General features: G+C 32.5%; 2 non-coding genes across 2 annotated transcripts; both read left to right on the forward strand.

Annotated features, from left to right (window-relative positions):
• Positions 1 to 67: 67 nt before the first annotated feature.
• On the forward strand, positions 68 to 139 carry Trnaa-cgc (transfer RNA alanine (anticodon CGC)). The gene has a single exon. It is a non-coding gene; the product is annotated as a tRNA-Ala (tRNA).
• A 562-nt stretch (positions 140 to 701) lies between these two features.
• Positions 702 to 775, forward strand: Trnaa-cgc (transfer RNA alanine (anticodon CGC)). Its single transcript has one exon. It is a non-coding gene; the product is annotated as a tRNA-Ala (tRNA).
• The last annotated feature ends 18381 nt before the right edge of the window (positions 776 to 19156 follow it).

Consider the following 19156-nt stretch of genomic DNA (forward strand, 5'->3'; position numbering starts at 1 on the left):
AATTTTAGCTTTGCATTATGACTTGAGTGTTTCCTCATGTTTTTCCTGTTTATACTACCAAAAGGACGGGGGTGTAGCTCAGTGGCAGAGCGTTCGCTTCGCATGGGAAAGGCTCGGGGTTCAAATCCCCGCTCCTCCATTGATTTTATTCATGTTGCTGAGTTTTAATTTATTATGATTTGTTGTTTATTCCTGTTTTTCCTGTTTATCGTGCCACGTTGACGGGGGTGTAGGTCAGTGATAGAGCGTTCGCTTCGCATGTGAAAGGCCCGGAGTTCGAATCCCCGCTCCTTCATTGGTTTTTTTTTCTGTTACTGAATTTTAGCTTTGCATTATGACTTGAGTGTTTCCTCATGCTTTCCTGTTTATACTACCAAAAGGACAGGGGTGTAGCTCAGTGGTAGAGAATTCGCTTTGCATGTGAAAGGCGAGGGGTTCAAATCCCCGCTCCTTCATTGGTTTTTTTTTTCTGTTACTGAATTTTAGCTTTGCATTATGACTTGAGTGTTTCCTCATGCTTTCCTGTTTATACTACCGAAAGGACGGGGGTGTAGCCCAGTGGCAGAGGGTTTCGCTTCGCATGTGAAAGGCCCGGGGTTTAAATCCCCGCTCCTCCGTTTATTTTATTCATGTTACTGAGTTATAACTTATTATGATTTGTTGTTTATTCCGGTTTTTCCTGTTTATCGTGCCACGTTGCCGGGGGTGTAGCTCAGTGGTAGAGCGTTCGCTTCGCATGTGAAAGGCCCGGGGTTCAAATCCCCGGGAATTTACAGAATTTTCGTTTCGTCTTATGATTTGTTATTCCTCTGTTTTTCCTGTTTAAGTTGTCAACCTGACAGGGATGGAGCTTAGTGGTGGAGCCTTCGCTTCGTATGTGCAAAGTCCGGGGTTCAAATAACCGCTCCTCAATTTATTTTATTCGCGTTACTGAATTTTAGCTTTGCATTATGATTTTTATTTCCTCGTGTTTTTCCTATTTAAGTTATAGGCATAACAGGGATTTAGCTGTGTGGTAGTGCGTTCGCATCGCATATGAGAGGTTCGAGGTTCAAATACCCTCTATTCCATCGATTTATCTCCTGTTAGGGAATTTAGGTTTGCCTTATGAATTGCTGTTTTCTTCTTCTTCTTTTTTTTTTAACTAAAAAGGATTGTTACGCTGCTGGGGTGTAGCTTAGTGGTAAGACATTCATTCATGTGTGAAACTTCCGGGGTCCAGTCCCTTGTCATTTATTGATTTAGTTCATCTTATTTACTTTTTGCTATAGTAAGTAATGCATTATAGTTTCCTGTTTTCCCATTTCTCCGAATTATCTTTCCATCTTTTTTATTTTACATGTGGTTCGGGAATGACCTTATAACTTTGAACCGTTGTTAGATGTCCAGGACGAAAACTCAATGGATTTTTCTCTTTCTAAGTTTCCGTCTCACACCAATTGGAAAACATTTAGCCTTGACGGATTTTATCCTCAGGAGTGTAGCTTTCTAGTCGGGCCTGAAGCCATATTTGATCCGGATGTGATACCCAGAATTTGAAGTAGAAATTTATGAAAATTGGAAGTAATATTTTGCTCTCTCATATCTCGTGTTATTGCATACTATAACATTCGCGTTTAGTTTCTTTGGGTATTAGTAAAATAGGAAATATTTTTTGCTTTGATCGATTTTATATTTTATTCTATAAAAAAAAAAAAAACATGCGGATGTGTTGTCTATGTTTGTCGAATTGGCAAATTTCAATTGCATCTTAATTTGTTAGCATGTTAGGGTGCTATAAATTTCGCCTAATAGTCGCCAAGGTCGAAGAAATGTATTTAAGATGTATTATCTCTATAAAGTTCTCTTTCTTACCATAAAACTATCATGGCGGGTTAACATATTATAATTAATAACAATGTGAACCAAAACTTTATTTTTTTCGGGGGGGGGGGGGAAGAGGAATTGATTCATCTGAATTTGTATTACTCAGAAGGTTTTTGATTTTCAATTTGTCTTTTTAGTCAATTCTCGTATTCACAAACAGGAAATGTTCAAAAAAATAATCGGAACTGTGATTTGATTTTATATTTCATAATATATATTTAGCAGCATTATTGCATCGTTTATATTTTAACATTTTTCATTAATTTTGACTGGTTTTATGATTTTACATTTGTTTTGCCAGGAATATCATCGTATTTATAAAAAATTAAAATAATTGGAATTTTAATAAGTTTAATTTTAATATGAAATTAAGATTTTTGAATTTTTATTAATTATAATTATTATTATTGAATTATTATTGAACAATCTTATTATATTATTTATATTTTTAATATTTTATATTAATTTGGATTGACTAACGATTTATTTATAAAATGACCTTACATTTTTTTTGCCAGAAATAACATCATATTTAAAAAAAATTAAACCATTGGGATTTTAATAATTGTTTTATAATTGTTTAATTTTAACAGCAAATTAAGATCTCTAAATTAAAAAAATATTAAAACTAATTACTTTTTTAAAATTTTTATTCTGTATTTATTTTGTAGTAAAAGATCAAATAGTAATAAATTAACAAAAATATAGAGCTTAAGGTTATTTATTACGAATATGTTAGAAGTTCAGAAAAAAAAAAAAAAGGTACTTGAAAAAAAAAATCGACATAGACGCAATCAAAAAGACACACAAAAATATACTCTTTCAGAATAAATGAATTAAAATAATATACCATAAAAAATCGTCCCATTCTTTTTGAATCAGATTTGCCAGTGAAACAGTGCCAGAAATAACTCCCAGAAATATATTATTTCCCTTCTTCTTCAATTCAATTGTTTACACTTTTATGAGAAAGGGCATACGCCTGCTTTTATGATTCCAAAATAGGAATGTTTTATTGAATTTCGCACTCGAAACGTAGGCATTTCGGTAGTTAAATCCATTTTTATATTTCAATTCTGACTGCGTGAATTGTGTACAGATGATTCCCAAGAAGTCATTTGAATAAAAATACCCGGATTTAGAATTAAAAATCGCCGGATTTCTGCAGCTTGCAAAGCATGCAAATAAGATGTGTCAAATCAGAATAATACAAATTTTGTGCATGTCTGAATGTTGTTTTTGAAAAAGTTTCGCTCCGAATCCAAAAGTATTTGAAAACAAAAGAATTTTGTTTTTCTTTTCGGAGTAAAACATTGCATTCCGAAAAGAATACTTGCTTTATTGCATACATAATAAATAATAGTTGCAAGAAAGTATGAAAAATGCGATTTATATACAAGAAGCATATCTTTTTTATATTAATCATATTCATAAAATATTCATTTTTGATATCCGTTCTAGGTTTTTATTTAGAGTAAAAGTTTGAGAACTCCAACCTATTTCTTTACACTGAAATATTATTTAATATATTTTGCTGAAGAATATAGATGCACTATTACTGTGGTCAACATACAAAATATCAAAACTGAATTCATATTATTGAAATCAAAATTCATATTATTAATATCAATAACATATGAAAATTTTAATTAACTGTATAAATATATAAATATTCTGACTGTATGTGTTATTCTAAAATGTTGAATTTACGATGCAAGGTAACATAAAAAATCAGAAAGAAAAAAAAATGTACAAAATTAATTTTTCTTAAAAAAAGTAAAATGAGTAAAATTGGCATTCTATGAGAAAGTACATAGTTAAATTATTATAATTATATCAGAAAAAAATTAGGCATTGCAATTTTTAAAAACTATAAAAATAATATCACTTCCAACTATAACAGAAAAAATGATCAAGCAAAATATTTTAATAAATAGCATGTGAAATTAGTTTTTTTACTTGTGCACGTCAAAATAATTGCAAAAGATAAAATAGAATATTTTTAACGACAAAAGTTGTTTCTCTTCTCTCTTTATTTAACAAAAAGCTATTGAAAAATCAGAAGTTATTTGAACCATATTCAATATAATTTTTAAGAAATAAATTAAATCAATATGGCAGTTAAATAAACGAGAACTACAAATCTAAGTATGCACTCGGAAAAATTACTCTTTGAAATTAGGAGAAGTTTTTCTAATCTGGCTTTAAGCTCTTAAGCATTGGAATAATATCATTAATTTAGAAAAGTTTTTTAGGATAGTGTTTGTAATTGTCTTTAGAAATTATAATTAAGATTGATATAATTTTAATTAGTTCTAATTCACATTTTTGCTGACAATTCACTTTGAAACATTCGCTTTACAAGAAATCAAAACTACACAGATTATATAACCGAACTTTTATGTTACATTTCGCTTTTTCCTTTCTTGTACACAAAGTATAAAAGAGATAATATTATAATCGTGAATTTTTTTTTCAATAACTTCAGTCTATGTTTTTTAGGTCTCCCTCTCTTATAGAAACTCTTTTTTATAATCATGTCTGCCTGTGAGTATCATAACTCAAAAATACCACAAAATAGAAGGAGGGAATATTTAACATGCTGCATTTAAATAAAATTTGTAGATTTATATCAAATTTTAGATGTAATCAATAGAAAGGAAGTCTGTCTGTCCATCGGAATGCTAATCAGCTCGATAACTAAAAACGAAATAATCTAGATGGATGAAGTTCGGCATGTTTCATTATCACCAAAAACATTGATATTCTTCAAATATTACAAAATCTTTTTATGCTTTTATTATCGACTGATGCGTCTATGCAAGTACAGAGCGCAACAAATGAATGAAACATACTTTTTGATAAGTACGAGGAAATCATAGAATGAATTTTCTCTCCATATAACTATTATAACCTATCTGAACTTGAAAATTAAGACTGAATTATTTGATTATACTACTATGTTCAAAAAGTTTGAGTACTTTTAAATTATATTTCAAACGCAAATGGATTGTGCAAATCATGCGAAGGGTATCATGTGACCGAATAGTCATAACAGGATTTACTCAGCTCAAATATGCGCAGTGCATGCGCATAGCTCCCAATTACCGACATTCAAAACTCCCCATTGCGTGAAAGGTCAAGTCATCGGCTCTCCTTAACGATAGTTCACGGATCCTTTTCCTAGACAAATTGCCTAAAACAACACCAGAACGCAACAAATGAATGAAACATACTTTTTGATAAGTACGAGGAAATAATAGGATGACTCTTCTCTCCATATAACTATTATACTCTTCTCTCCATATAACTATTATATTCTATCTGACCTTGAAAATTAAGACTGAATTATTTGATTATACTACTATGTTCAAAAAGTTTGAGTACTTTTAAATTATATTTCAAACTCAAATGGATTGTGCAAATCATGCGAAGGGTATCATGTGACCAAATAGTCATAACAGGATTTACTCAGCTCAAATATGGGCAGTGCATGCGCGTAGCTCCTAATTACCGACATTCAAAACTTCCCATTGCGTGAAAGGTCAATCATCGGCTCTCCTTCACGATAGTTCACAGATCACTAGATAGATAGATCACAGATTTTGTCAAATTGACAAAATAGCCCTAGTGTTGCTTCAAACGGGACGTTAATGTAACTAAACTAAACTAAACCTAAGCAAATTGCTTACTACAACAGCAGAACGCAACAAATGAATGAAACATACTTTTTGACAATTCTTCTATAACCAATTTATTCTCCTGATCTCGTTCCTTACGATTTCTTTTTCGGAAAAAGAATTTGCTAAAAAGGATTAAGGTATTTAAATTTTGAAAAAAATGTAGCAGCGAAGGCAGTAAAAAAAATGAGGGAAAAAAAGGTTTGCCATCCGTATTTGGATCATTATATTAACGATGGCAAAAATGCATATTTCCATAGAATAGTTACTTCGGAAGAAAAGCCAAATAAACAAATTCTGTATCAATTCGCTCTTCCGCAATAAAATAAGTCCCGGAAGTTTTGGAACGTAGTAGCATTGTTATCTCTAGAAAAAAGAACATCATTTTTAGATTATTATATCTACAGGATATTTCATTCATTCATTCCTTTCTGAGGAATTCAGAATATAAAGCTCTCGGCATCGAAATCCTCCATTTCCTCATCCACAATAACAAGATTAAAGGCTCGTTTCGGAGAAAAATGGTCTGTTTCAAACATATAAAACGTAGAAGAGCACTCAGTTTTTCGACCATGTTCCAAATAATAATAATAAAAAAAAGAATTCCGACGTGGGTTGATGCGATTATTAAACTGCCTTCCAGAGCGGTGACTTTTATTTGGTTTCTACTGTATTATGCGAAAGTAAGAGCAAGCAAAATTTCAGGAGCCCAATTGAAAGAGCACAGAAAGAGGGAGGAAATAATAAAAAATGAAATAAAAGAGAAAAGAACGGTACATGCATCTGGTAATGAGATTAACAACGTCATTGAATTACTTTTGCAACAATCGAATTGAATGATTATGCGTTTAAAGACTAGTTGATAAAAGCTGTTAATGTGCTCTTCGATTACTTCTATCTAATGTCTTCATTCTAATGCAGTTCATTCATACTTTGCTGAAGTTACAAGGCAAATGTAAATGGTACGCTCTCCAAACTTTTAATTAAATATTCCATTTTATAGAAAATTCTAACAATTTGTTACAATTTTGAACTATACCATGATGCATTTACATTGTAAAACATTTTGATCAATTGCTTTCAGTAGAAAGTTGTGCTATCTTTCAGCTTTGGTGGATGAAGGTAAAAGCCGTTAATATACCAAAGACTTTTCCATATTTTCAGTGACGGGTTTAAATGATTTATGGTTCAAAGCGCATGATGATATCTATTTTTAATTAATTGATCCATTTAGTTTCGCGTTACAATGCATTTTTTCTTACTTATGTACGAAGCATATACAACAAATTATCGTAACGGTCAAAAAAATTCAAATTCTAAATTTTGACAAATCTCCACGTTACAGAGCTCCCAGAATCCGAAACGAACATTAATTGGAATTATGTCTCTTTGTCTTCGAATTATTCGATTTTATGTCTTCGAATGTTATATTATATTATGTTGAATTTATTTAATGTCTTTGAATTTCGATAATTCGAAAACGCTTTGAGCTAGGTGGATGAAATTAGATATACGGACTTTACACAAAATGTGTAGAATTTTATCAGATTTTATACCAAATAGTTTCTGAGGAAATGTATCAGTTTGGTTGTTCAAACATGCATTAACATGGTATCTACAGAGCGAAGAAAGCTAGATGAATGATATTTGGTTCATAGATTTAACATCTAGAGTATAGTTATGGAATTTGAAACCAAATTTATCAAAGGGTCGATTGCCTGTCTATCTGTACTTTCACAATCATGTAAACACGGCAGTTCAAAAGCGTAATGAATTAAGTAAATGAAATTTTGGCAAATGATCTTATGACTTCAATTGTAGTACTCTTTCAAACTTTGATAACGTCTAGAATCTTTGGTAACATCAATTTAACATCTAGAGTGTAGATACTTATGGAATCTGGAACCTAATTCATGAAGGGATTGTTCATCTGTTGGTCTGTACTTTCACAATCATGTAAACCTTCGTAGTTCAAAACGCAATGACTTAAATAAAGGAAATTTGGCAAATGATCTTATGACTTCAATTGCAATACTGTTTCAAACTTTGATAATATGTAGAATCTATGGTAACATCAATTTAACATCTAGAATGAAAAAAATTATGGAATCTGGAACCTTATTCATGAAGGGATTGTTCATCTGTTGGTCTGTACTTTCACAATCATGTAAACCTTCGTAGTTCAAAACGCAATGACTTAAATAAAGGAAATTTGGCAAATGATCTTATGACTTCAATTGCAATACTGTTTCAAACTTTGATAATATGTAGAATCTATGGTAACATCAATTTAACATCTAGAATGAAAAAAGTTATGGAATCTGGAACCTTATTCATGAAGGGATTGTTCATCTGTTGGTCTGTACTTTCACAATCATGTAAACCTTCGTAGTTCAAAACGCAATGACTTAAATAAAGGAAATTTGGCAAATGATCTTATGACTTCAATTGCAATACTGTTTCAAACTTTGATAATATGTAGAATCTATGGTAACATCAATTTAACATCTAGAATGAAAACAGTTATGAAATCTGGAACCCAATTCATGAAGGAATTGTTCATCTGTTGGTCTGTACTTTCACAATCATGTAAACCTTCGTAGTTCAAAACGCAATGACTTAAATAAAGGAAATTTGGCAAATGATCTTATGACTTCAATTGCAATACTGTTTCAAACTTTGATAATATGTAGAATCTATGGTAACATCAATTTAACATCTAGAATGAAAAAAGTTATGAAATCTGGAACCCAATTCATGAAGGAATTGTTCATCTGTTGGTCTGTACTTTCACAATCATGTAAACCTTCGTAGTTCAAAACGCAATGACTTAAATAAAGGAAATTTGGCAAATGATCTTATGACTTCAATTGCAATACTGTTTCAAACTTTGATAATATGTAGAATCTATGGTAACATCAATTTAACATCTAGAATGAAAAAAGTTATGGAATCTGGAACCTTATTCATGAAGGGATTGTTCATCTGTTGGTCTGTTCTTTCACAATCATGTAAACCTTCGTAGTTCAAAACGCAATGACTTAAATAAAGGAAATTTGGCAAATGATCTTATGACTTCGATTGCAATACTGTTTCAAACTTTGATAATATGTAGAATCTATGGTAACATCATTTTAACATCTAGAATGAAAAAAGTTATGGAATCTGGAACCTTATTCATGAAGGGATTGTTTATCAGTTGGTCTGTACTTTCACAATCATGTAAACACGGTAGTTCAAAACCGCAATGACTTAAATAAATGAAATTTGGCAAATGATCTTATGACTTCAATTGTAGTCCTGTTTCAAAATTTGATAACGTCTAGAATCTTTGGTAACATCAATGTAACATCTAGAGTGTAGATTCTTATGGAATCTGGAACCTAATTCATGAAGGGATTATTCATCTGTTGGTCTGTACTTTCACAATCATGTAAACACGGTAGTTCAAAACGCAATGACTTAAATTAATGAAATTTGGCAAATGATCTTATGACTTCATTTGTAGTACTGTTTCAAATTTTGGTTTAAATCGGTCAGATAAAAGGCGACCAAAACACACATTCGGTATTCTGGTGCTTGTGTATTAACCGCATCCGATCGATTAATCGCCGACGATCGCTCACTAGTAGGCTCTTTCCTAGCTATTGTTCACCAATGCCATGCGGTTAATTGTACACAAGTACAATAATTAGAGAGAAAATTTCGGGTTGGCCACTCGCGTTGATAAAGTTAGTGATATATTTTAGGTTGATCTTTTTCTGTCAGTAACTTTGTGGAAATACGATTGTATTAGTTTATTTGTTATAACTCCAGAATTTCTTGACATTCACATTTGTGCATAATACTATTGAAGTAGACTTTTGTTGTTTATAAGCATTTTAATAACAAAATAAACGCAATGAAACACTTAGGAAAGCCAATTATACTTTAGAATGTGAAATATTACCCCAATACTTAAAAATTCAAAGAATTGGTGCTTATAAATTTATTTATGATGATGATGATGTCGTGTCCGCGTTACCACGGAAAGGGGGTGCAGTAGCTTCTGAAGATAAAGATCCCTGAGCACCCGAGGGTAGAAGTCTGACTTCTGGCTCATATGAAAATGAAACTCAGACATTCGCTTGCACGACCCCTTTTTACAGGGGGGGGGGCACATTCATACACCTCACAGGTAGAACACAGATGAAGAAAAACCATGCCCGAACCGGTATGCCCGAACCAGGACGCCGGCAATTTATTTATTTGAAAAAGAAAATAGATTTTTTAATCGATCTGCTTTCAGATATCCCCCCCCTCTCAATTTAACTCTCTTAAGCTACTGCCTGATCTAAAACCCGTAACCGCAAGTTCCTATAAAACAATCTTGTATTATTAAGAACATGGGCAATGGAAATTCAAAGAGGAGGTATTAACTTAACATTATACTATGTACTGCGTTCTTTGAGGGTTAAAAGATTTTTCAGCATATTGATGTTCATATTTATTGACAAACATATATTCAAAAAAGTAGAAAAATATCTAATCTGTATATCTAAAATAATTAGGAGAATCAGTATCTCAGTTTCAATGGCTGATTCGATTACGCCAATTTTTATTTTACATGAAAGTTTATAATATCTAGGTATGTTTTCAAGGGTAGCCGATTCCCTACCAATCCGCCTTTTCTTAGAAATTTTTTTTTAAAGTTGTATTATCATTCTAGCATAAGAAAGCATAATCAACAGGTAGAAAGGAAGCATAATCAGCAGAACTCGACATACTCCCCAGGCCCAATCACCATACTGATTTCGTAGATTTTTACTACAAATGAAAGTTCATGATCCCAATATCAATCATCACTGTCGCATGTCTCTCATCCTCCTCCATTTTCGAGACATATCTCAAAATAATTTGTTAGATCGTTCAACGTCAAAACTAGAACGATTTGACCGATTAATTTCGCCAATTTAGGCATATAGCTAATCAACCAGAATGGTCTCAGTTCATTTTGTAAGTATATTTTAAAATAAAACCTCTTTCTGTTGTTATAAGATGTAATTCATCGAAATTTGCTGATGCGACTAAAATAATATTATTAAAATATTGATTATCAAAAGCAATGAACAAAGAATATTCAAAGAACGATGGACGAAAGGGGAGAAGTTTTTATGATTACGTTATACTACGTCTTTCTTCTTGGTATAAGGATTTTTTAATGCAGTGGTGATAATATTTATTAATAGCTTACAAAAAATAGTGTGCAATTAATAAATAATTAAACGCAATATAAAAGCGAAAAAGAAAACACAGTTTAGATAGCCTTACTGTTCGCTCTCGGATTCTAGAAACCTCCTCATTTTTGTGCAAGTATTAGAAGTTTTTATTCAGTCAAAATAGAGGGGAAGAAAGGAGGAGGTTTATATTTAGCAATAAGGGGAACTCGGATAATACGCTGACATAAGAGGCTTAAAAAGTACTGTTAACTCGTAATATTGTCAGGAAAAGAGACTAATTCCCAATAAAATATATCACAGCAATTTTTATTTATTGCAAGGAGTATATTCTTTAAATTATGGCGAACAAATAGAAAATTTCTGTTCTTAAAATTTCGTAATTCAATTTTTTACAAAATAATATATTTTTTTAAAAGTTAAAACAATTTTATTATTTGTTATTGAATTTTTAAGTAAATTTTGAGATTAATAAAGGTAGATAATCTCAGTCACATTTAATGATAATGTTACGAATCTGTGATGCTACTTCCCAGCATAGTTGGTTCCATAGGAGGTCCCAGAGCTTGGCGACCATTTGGCGCCTTGGCGACGAATTTGGCGACTTTGACGCCAAAATAGATTATACCCGAAACATCGAGAATTTTCCCGATCCGTCCAGTAGGAACCGAGATACGCCTCCAACGTTCCTGATTGGTTGAGAGGCTTCTAGCCCCGCCTCCTGATACCTATAAAAGGAGGTGGCCGCAGCTGGCAGAGTAGTGGTGGTCGAAAACGACAGAGAAGAACTGGTCTTCCAGGGATAAGCGGAGCAGCGACGAAGTCAAGCTAGTGCTGAACTAAGCTGTGCGCTACTGTCTGCAGTAGAGTCTTGTTGTATGCTGCACTTCTCGGCTGAAGATAATCGTCTTCTGTGCTGTATATAGTTGTCGTCTTTGTGCTGTCCTGTGTGTCTTAGCGTAAATAAACGTCGTTGTTTCATTTTCTACTGCCGCCTGCTGATTGAGTGTTCCCCACACCATATAACTCGCACTATCCAAACGAACCCCCGGAAATTTCGTAACAATAGTATATAAAATATTTTTCGTGCCAGTCTAACAGTATTTTTGCTACTTGATCTTGCCATATAAGCAATCAATACGCTATTTTGAGTTACACTAAAATAGTACGATGAGAAACGACACGACACTTGCATACGCGTGGTAAAAAGAAGAGAATGAAAAGTATCTAATGAAGCGAAAATCAAGATCAAAGAATAAAAAATTCTGGAAATGGTCTCATTCTTCAGCAACTCACCCCGTAGTGAATTAGTATCATCAGAAATTGGTAGTCTGGGGTACTAAAACAAACAGTACTCTAATAATTCCAATCCAATGGACACGTATCATTCAAATGTAAGTAGCAAAATACATTAAATAAATTATATAAATTAAAATCAGTAAGAAGCAACGTATAACGAATCAAAGATGTAGTACAAGAATCAGAATATTAGTATTAAAGAAAATGGAAAGCAAAAATAATTTATGATACATGACAAAATTGTTTCAAACCAGATAAGTGTTGTTCTTAATGTTAAGAGCAGCTGCTGCATGATATACAATGACGCATTTTCAACACGAATCGCCAAACGATAATCAAGAGAAAATAAACTAAGCTTATTAATATTTTATTTCATTTCTCAATGACTGACAGTCGAGTTCCTATGAGTTTTGGCTGTTAAGTCTTTTAAAGTATTTTTAATGAATCCATTTGCTTTTGACAGACAATCGATACTGCTCAGACAGAAGTCACGCGATTTAATTAAAGACCTTTTCCATTTTGATATTTCTGCGTCATTTGCACATTTCAGAACTACGACTGAATTTGGCTTTTCCAATGTATTGTCAAAGAAATAATGAGAAAGGGATTACATGTCTGAATTGTCGTGGTTGCGCACATTGAGTCTGTGAAGAGAAAAGTATTGTGACCTTCAAAATATTCGTCAATGATATGTTGATTATTCTTCACATTTTAGAACAATCTTGTCTTTTCTCGTTACGTAATATAGAGAAAGTGTAGTAATCGTCAAAAAATTCGAACTCGAGATTTTGATGACAGATTTTTTGGAAAATATCCCCCTGCTGTCCATTTATCTGTCTATAACAAAGATAACTTAAAAAAAGCTTTGAGCTACATGGATGAAATTTGGTATAATGACTTTACGCTAAATTAATAGATTTCTAACAATTTTGAACAAAATCTATTCTGAGGAAGTCTCTCTGCCCTGTTATTCGAATATCAGTTAACATGAAACTACAAAACGAAGAGAGCTGGATAGATAAAATTTGGTACACAAATTTGACGTCTATAATGTATCTACCCGTTTCAAACGTAGAACCAAATCTAACAAGGGGTTGACCTGTTTGTATTTTCAGAAACATTTAAATACGATAGCTCAAAATCGTAAAGTCTTATATATACCAGATTTGGTATGAGATTTTTTGATTACAAGTGTAATTTTTTTTATTAAGGTTTTCCTTCAATCGATTGGAGAAAGCCGACCTACATGTTTAAAACGCAAATACGATTTTCTGTACTATTAACCGTTAGTTAGGGTTTAAAAAACTCGCCAATGATACAATAGATTCAATAAAAATGCTAAATTCATGCCAAAGATTAATTTCGTAACTATTGTTTGCCAATTCTATGCAAGGTGTTCTCTGGGATGACGCATTTATGGACGTGTCCTCATTCGGGCATGAATGTTCTTTACCCTGTGTTCGATCTGTTGGATGTGTGAAAGAGTCCCCCTGTAAAAAGGGGTTGTGCAAGCGAGTGTGTGAGTGTCTTCATATAAGCTAAAGTCAGACTTCTTCTCTCTGGTGTTCTGAGGTCTTTACTCTCAGAAGCTACTGCACCCCTCTTTCCCCGATCTCTTGGACTTGGTTTGAATTGGTGTTCAATCCAAGGGGGATAAGCAGGAGCAGAACAACACATTTATTAAAGTATATGGGAGAAAGTTTTCGGGAGAGAACTCACTCTGGCATTTTGTTTATTGGAATTATTGCTGTGAGCGTAATTTCTCAGAATTGGAGTAAGTTAAGTTGATGGTATACAATTTTATAGCTATAATTGAAGATTTATATCTAATTTTGGTCTATATCTACCACTAAATTAATGGTTCGCCAATTAGTCTATACATGAAGACGATAATTAAGCAAAGCAGCAATTTGAATGTATTAATTTTTCTGTGTGATCTTTTCACTAATATTGCCGCATTGAAGAAAGACAGTTGAATCTCCATGGCCGAATGGTCATAGCACTAGTCTCATGATCGAGAGATCTGGGTTCGATTCCCGCAAGAGACAATGCAATTAATTGTATATGTAAGTACTTAATTCTTCGATTTTATGTTTTCCTTTATTTCATGTTCCAGAAGATACTGGACATTTCTTTAGTTTACCAGACATTACTGTTCTGGACTTTTCTTACTGTCTCCAGAAGAGTATTCTGGAACTTTCTCTGCAAGTATAAAAGCAGAAGATTCGTCAGTTACTGTGTTCAGAGTTCAGTTAATAAATTGGTTAGCTCTACCTCTTGTGTGTGTCATTGAGTTCTATACTATAGTTCTACGTGACAATTTTATATATTCCTAGCAGATTTTCTACTAAATTCATTCAAAGCAAACTGCCTATTCGCAACATGATAATTCGGTAGCACTACAGCTATGTAAATAAAATTTTGTTCATGGTCTTGATACCATATTTAAGTATCTCTATTACATTTTTGGATCTAATTTATGAAAGACAATAAATCCAAAATACATATTCGAGTTTCTTTACTTAACTATAAAACTCAACTAAGAACTTCAAACATTTGGAAAATATGAAAAAGTTGAGGTCTTATTTTCTCGTTGCTTTTTGTTTACAGTTAAAAACAATGTAAATTGACATAGCAGAAACTATATCATGGGCTATAATCCTATATCAGATCCCAAAAAGTGACACGTCCCCTCCCCGGCCGGATATGCGGTGAAGCGGTTACAGGTAAGCAAAAGTACCGTTAATAATGGTATAAAATACAAATCATAAGGGATTAAGATTTTTTTTAAATCTATAACTTTATTTTTCTAATTTCATGTGAAAACTGCGTTATCTGAAAGAATAGGCCTAGTAATTGGTTTCAAGAAAATGAAAGAATTGATTTAGACCTTGTAATTGGTTATCACCAGCTCCACCTATCATCAATCATTTTGCACGAATATGCATTTGTTATCCGAGTGTCAGAAAAAACAATATCTTTATCAAGTTCCATTGTTATTTTTTCCCATTTTCATTTTGTTCTTTTCGTTCAGGGTTATCTAGAAAAAATATCGAATTCTTTCACAGGTTCTTGTTCGGGCGTTCTTATTTAAAAAGCCGATAAAAGTTGGGATGAATAATTGAATTTCGGGATGAGTAATTACCAACTTTTAGTCGCAAGCACCATTATAAAAATAGGATAAAAGGTAAAAAAAAAATCCCCGCAAATACCGCCAAGATAGTCTGAATCGTTCGACTTTTAAGTTAACTAAAGCCTTTAACATTATTACAAGAAACTTTTTTGATTGGAGGGATGGTTGTGTGTGTAGAGGGGGAAGATTTAATACTCAAACGTTCTTAAAAATAATCAGCGGGAGTGGTCTACCAAAAACTTTATCGTATACACTTTAATAAAGGTGTTATCCTCCTTCCTTGGCATAAAATAATGAAAATACCGTGCATGGTACTGGCGAACAATATTTACGGAATATATATATTTGGCTCAAATTCAGCATTCTTACTTAATTTGTCATGCGATTATTAGTGATTAATCCCCAATTAATGCAGAAGTACACGGAAATCGAATATGCATTTTGTACACCTTTTTCCCAACCGATTGACAATAAATTTGACGCAAATTTACAGTTGTAAATAGAAAATTATATACCATATTTCATATAATTAAAACACTGCATTTTTGAGTTATTTTGTTTACATACATGAGAAAATACAGACGATCCTTTGGTTAATGTTTTGACTGATGGTTAACAGATGGTCAATCCTTTGACACATTTGGATCAAAATTGACACATAAGAATCTGCAATTCAGATGCTAAACCTGTGTATCACATTTCATCATTACATTCTTTACGTATTGCAGCTATCAGCCTCAATTGTACTCGGGCAGCCAGATAAACTGGTTTTCTCTGAATGGATTGCTTTCAAATTTGATGCAAAAACCACATGCGAAGTTTCATCTTTATAGTTCAACATGCTTTTTAACTATCGTTTTCAAAGATAGACTGAAAGAAATAGAGACAAATTTTGTTTTTCGAACTTGGATAGGTTTGAAAACGGGAAAGTTTGTCAAAATCTCAAATTTGATTTTTTTGACGATTTCAGTACTTTTTTTTAATATTGTGGTGAAAGCTTATAAGCCAGCTAACAGATACGCAATCCGAGCAATTGCTTTTGTATCGTGGTCATGTTACTGGGCTGCGAACCACAAGGTCCCAGGTTCTATCCTCGCTCATTCCAATCCAACTCACCACATTGGTGACCTCGGACAATGAACTTTCAACCTTCGTACAGCTGTTGTGGCGCCATCTATCCATAGCAAACCAAAGTCGTAAGATTCACTTGACGCAGCAAACCAAAATCGCCACACTCAATTGACTCGCATCAGCAACCACACATGCTCGTCATAACGCTAGGCGCTACTCAAATGGGTACAGGCGTATTAGAATGAACAGCTAATACATCACCACTCAACAGCCATATCGTTCGTCTCACCTCCGACTCACTGGAGGGAGAGTCTGTGGTGAAAGCTTATAAGCCAGCTAACAGCTACGCTACCCGAGCAATTGCTTTTGTATCGTGGTCATGTTACTGGACTGCGAACCACAAGGTCCCAGGTTCTATCCTTGTTCATACAAATTCGCCACAATATACTTCGTATACCGGAAAGTAGAAAGGCTTACCAGGGGCTACGGAAGTGAATTGGCGAGCGTTTTCTCATTTCGACTTACTCGTATACTTAGGCAATACAGTACCCCCTTTTAGGTTCTCTTCGTAAAAGATTTCATTTCAGAGGATTTCGCATAAAAGTTGGTAGAAATATACAATTTTTGTGATACAAGTATATACCAAATATTATCTATCTAGCTCAATACGTTTTTTGAATTATTGTATACATTGAAAATCATGCACATATAATACCAAAATATGTTTTTTGAACCAAAGGTAGTCTAAAATTTGAAGATGCATTAAAATCTAGAGATCCACTCTTATGATGAATATATTAATTTTTCTTCGTATACTAAGCATATCAGAAAGTAATCAGCGGAAATTGCTTCCCCAAGACTTTGTATCTCTGATAAACTTGTGATGCCAGAGAACGTCTAGCATGACACTGGCGTACATTATTTAAGAAATCACAATCTTTGATGTGAAGTTAGCATTTTTGCTGAGTCCATCGTGTCACCGTTGGCGAGATATTTGGCGATTATATCCCTGGCATGCTGTTAATAGTATCTGAAAATAGAATTAATGTTTCAGAGGCATTTTTCCCAAACCGATTCAAATCAAAATTTGGGACAAAACTACACTTAAAATCACAAAATCAAATACCAAATTTGATATAATTAATTCATTGCGACTATGAATTATCGCGTTTACATGTTTATAAAAGTACAGATCGATAGACAGTCAATCTGTAGTTGTATTTGGCTCGAAATGTGTTAGGTGTCTAGACTATAAGTGTTAAATCTGTGTTCAGAATTTTATACTCTTAGCTCTTTTTGTTTTGCATTACCTTGTAATAACTTCGAACAGGTGAACAGACGGATTTCTTCTAAACAGGTTGTACTCAAAATGTGATAGAAGTCTTTAAATGGGGTATAAAGGCCGCCAATATACCTCTAAAAATTTCATCTGTCTAGCTCAAAGGGTTTTTGAGTTATCTTTGGCACAGATGGACAGACGGGCGGACAATTTCCAAAAAATTATTTTTTGAACTCAGAAAGTTATGAGACGCGGAGATTCGTCAAAATCTGGAGTTCGAATTTTTAACGATCACAATACTTTCTCTATACTAAGTATCGAACAAGTAAAAATGTCAGCAAATCATTGTTCATTATATTTGAAAAAATTACTGATTTAGGAAAAAAATTTTTAAACCTCAATAATCGGTTGTTTTTTTTTTTTATGCCAAAAATTTGTTTACAAACTTAAGTGGAAATACATATTTCGTCATCCAACATCAATCAGTTTTTTTCTTGTAGTCTTCTTTTTTATTTTAAGTTTTAATTGTTATTGAAAATAAAACTATGTTAAATAGCGAATTATTTTTTTCTTCATTTGTTTATTTATGAAACGTTTTATATATTAAAAATCTCCAAAGTTGATTTTAATGTAAGAAATGATTTTTTTTATAAATTTATTTTGTAGCTGTATTCGAAAGGAAATTATTCCATTTTTGTTGTTGTTGTTGTTATCATCCATCCTCCTTTTGGAATAATGTTTTATTAATGTTTATAATTAACCTTTAAAGGGCCATTTTTTTCTAGTCATATTATGTTAAAACATTTTTAGGCTTGAAATTAGAATAAGAAAAGGGGTTCATTTAGCTTATTAGATAAATTTAATTTGATTAATTCATTAATTAATTAATAATTAAGTATCAAATCAAGACACATCATTTTGTGTAAAATAAAGAACTAAAGTATCTAAGTTTCTGTCTTTCCAAAAAGATTTGTCACAACTTATGCCTACCTACATAAATTCATACGAAGATTGAGAAATTTGGTGGGAAGCATATTTCTCACGGCCCTAGAAAGGGTTAATGTATTTCAGTACGTTGGCAAATAATTCGTTTGCAAAAAAAATCTTCAAATTCTTTTTGAAAAAAAATAATAGAAAAATTCTTACTGGATTTTATTAAATTGCTTTTTTTATGAAATGATTTATTAATTTAAGAAAGCTCGGAACATTTTCCGAAGAACATCATTAATTGTTTCGACAATATAGAAATTTTTGACATGCGAGGAAGCAAAACTTTTAGAACCACGGTGTCTATCCATGTAAATAGTTCCCATATATTTTCAATTATTAAATTATTATAGAATTTATTAATCTAACGGAACATCGTATATAGTCAGCCATTTGAATTTGTAATATGTTGGAACAAAAAGAAACTTTGTATTACATTTAAAAGCCAGCATATATATTTACTTCTTGATTTTTCTTGATGAAAATATATATAGTCAAATTCTGAAAACAGTAATTGCTGTTGATGGACTTTTCCAAGAATGTGACTGTTTATATAAAACAGAACGAAACTGGTAGTTAAGTGCGTCCCACTTCGCCCAGAGAGCGTCCCGACTGGCCAGGTGTT

This window comes from Argiope bruennichi, chromosome 7 (genome assembly GCF_947563725.1).
Source record: "Argiope bruennichi chromosome 7, qqArgBrue1.1, whole genome shotgun sequence".
Classification (NCBI taxonomy): domain Eukaryota; kingdom Metazoa; phylum Arthropoda; class Arachnida; order Araneae; family Araneidae; genus Argiope; species Argiope bruennichi.